A 3,361-nucleotide genomic window follows, 5' to 3' on the forward strand; every position below is an offset into this window, starting at 1 on the left:
AAATGGGAGTAATTTGGGGTATTATATAGAGGTTTTAAGGGTTTTTTTTAAAAAAATTCGGAGCTCCAACGGCTCTTTTGGGCGAGCTCAACGGCTCTTTCTCTCTCTTCTCCCGCGACCACACTCACGCTTGCCTGGGGGCTTGCGCTCGCGCCCCGTTCGCGCCCCGGTGGTGTGGGGTTAGCGCCTGGGGGCGCGAGCGGAGGGGCTCTCACGCCCAGGTTAGCGCCCCACACCCCTCAGCCTTAGTATGGTGAACCAATGTAGGTGTTGTTGTGTGTCTAGATATACACTCTCTAGCTAACCCACCCCCACCCCCACCCCCACCCCCACCCCATCTTGTTTCCTATTCCCTCCACTCTTTTCCTTTTTCCCTTCATTTACATTTCCTTTTCAGAATACTTCACTTTTGCTTCAGGAAAAAAGAAAAGCAAGTTTTATTGTGATTAGAATGGAAGTTGACTTCCCATTTCAACTCCGTTGACTCATAATTTTATTTTATTTTTTGTAAATATTTTTGTAAGTTAAGATCGTGTTAAATGAATAGTGTTTACTTTGATAACTATAGATGAGTAGTGGAGCCTAGAGCATTACTTTGATAAATATAGATTTGAGTCAAAAGAAAAAGAAGATGGTTATGCCCTAGTACAAATCATGTCGCTAGACCCCGCTTTTCATAACCATTATTGATTGCGAGTTATTCCCCGAATATTATAGTCACGTTAGCGTCATTGTGTTAACTTTATATTCTTTTTTATATAAGAAAGTGATAGCTTTAAATTCTTTTATGTTATAAAAAGTTAAAGATTCAGTTTTTATGTGTTAATATAGATGATTCAAATCGTAATCAGTCCACTTGTGACCCTACATTTTCCAATCACCACCTGTATTGACTTGTTGAAAAATTAGTCAAATTGGAAACTTAAGTGCATTCCTATAGGCATCATCTAGGTACATTGTTCTTCATAACCTCCAACATACAATTAAATAGAACTTTAAATCATAAATCGGTCAAAGTTCTCAAACATATCTATTCAAGAATGCATTATCTCAAATGAGCTCAATCATAGAATTTAGTTAAAGCAACAAATCGAAAAGGTTAATATTTTTCAAAGGCTATAATAATATCTAGAGCCTAAAGGTGGGCAAAAACTCAGTTCGTGACCTAACCCGCGCGCCCCTCAGGTACGAAACGGGGTTTCGGTTCCTCAGATTAGTCATAACCTGGCTTGACCTGGACCTGCTGAAACCGGTACCACATTTACCCGGTCAAAACCCGACCCAACCTAGACAAAACCCGATAAAAAACCGACAAACCCAGTTAAATACACGACTATACCCTGTTAGATCCGTAGAAAACATTGTTATAGAGGGGAGGAGGGGTAGAAGACGGCCTAAATTGACTTGGGTTGAGAGGATTAGACATGATCTGATAGACCTAAACCTCTCAGAGGACATGATTGAGGATATGAATTCTTGGAGAAGTCGAATTAAAGTTAAGGATTTTTATGGAGAAATGAACACTTTAGGGCGTTTATTTACCTTTTTCAGGTCACACACAATTATGGTATTTTCTTCCCATATTATTATTATTATTATTACTATCACTACTGTTGAACTTTGATTTCCTTATATACCCCGTACATATGTATTCTAGAGCTGAGAGTCTCTCTGGAAGCCACCTCTTTATACAAAATATCATATAACCCTTTCTAAACTTTTTAAACAAAATTCCGTGCATTCCCAAATCATGCTTGAAGAGCATTACACAGGGCCGACTCCGAGAACGCAAATAAATATTAGGTCGAAGGCGAAAATTCTTTTGGACCTTAAGTAGAAGGAGTATTTTGTTGGGTTTATACAATTTAATTTTTATATGAGCTTACTTGGTTATAATTTGGGTTGTGTAAAAAACTTTGTCTAAAAATAGAATTAAACATGTCTCAGATGAGACTAAAAACCCATAACCTTTTGGTTGGGAGTAATACTTCTTTGCCACTAGATCAAGCTAGTGACATAGTTATTAAAAGCTTTCGTTTCTTGCGCTTGGGCTCATTTTTCAGATGGGTCTTGCGCTTATAGTTCCTAGGTGAGCGCTTCGGCATTGTCTATGCCAAGAACATGACAACATAAAAGCCGAGCAAAAGAAACGCAATGGTTGCTATTGAAACTTATATTGATACATTTTGTTTCAAGTTTTGGAATCAAATTTGAATCTTGATTATATTAGAACTTTTGGTACTAATTAGTTGATATTAAATGTTATATAGCTTTTGTTTATTTTATTTGAAGAATAATATTAATTTTCATATACATATACATAATATATTTTAAATGTATTTTTCCTCAGGCCCTCGCTTTTTTTGCGCCTTACACCTAGACCCTAGGCGAGGCCTATGCGCCTTGAGTGCGCCTAACGCATTTGATAACTATGGCTAGTGGTAATGTAATTGAGTTTAAACACTAAATATACATATTGTTTCAAATCAGTAGCGTTGAAATACTGGCGTCGGTAAAAACCGAGTATTACTATGGTAATGGTGGGTCAACGAGAATTTAATCAGTACCACTATGTTCATTACAGTATACATACTATTGGTAAAATTTGAGCGTTAAAACCCAAAAAGATAATTCGACAATTTAACGTATAAAAAAACAAAAAAATTAAAACGATGTTTTTTTTGGTTGGCAAGCTCGGACGGTTTCCAAGTGTTGTCAATCTCGGGCATTGAGACAATAACTTGACACGAATTTGATCGGTTTTGATTACGTGCAATACGGTACGAGAGCTAAAACACGAAAAAAAACATATAATTTGAGGTAGACCAATAGCCAATTTGGAGAGGGAGGGGGTGTCAGTCGGTAGACTTGCGCTTTGGTAAAACCCGAGCGTTGTCGATCACGAGCATTGAGACGGCAAGTCTAGGTGAATTTGGTCGGATCCGTGAGGTTAGTTATACTACCGAAACTAAAACAAAAAAAAGTCGTTCAGTCAATTTTTCTTTTAAGTTAGTTATAGATAATCGAACTAACAAAAAAAATCACAGACCAATATAGTGCTGCCAAGTGGCCCAATAGGGAACTTGCGGCACCAAAGGTTATAATTATATATAGTAGTAACTAGTTTTTATCCCCCATATTACGGGGGTTGTGTTTATTTTTCGAGTCTAATATTCATTTTTATTTTTTTGCATTTTAATTTTATGTATTATAAAAAATTTAATAATATACTTAGGTTTGATGAAGAAATAGTTTTACAAATAAATTACATGTTATAACCCGTTTAAAAGCTATGGGTTTGGTGAGACCCATGACCCGCTTATTTTTTTTACTATAAATTGTTTCTTATTATAAATAAAAT

Source organism: Bidens hawaiensis, unplaced genomic scaffold, assembly GCF_021521415.1.
Source record: "Bidens hawaiensis isolate Kalapana, Puna unplaced genomic scaffold, B.hawaiensis_p1.1 tig00001265_1, whole genome shotgun sequence".
NCBI lineage: Eukaryota > Viridiplantae > Streptophyta > Magnoliopsida > Asterales > Asteraceae > Bidens > Bidens hawaiensis.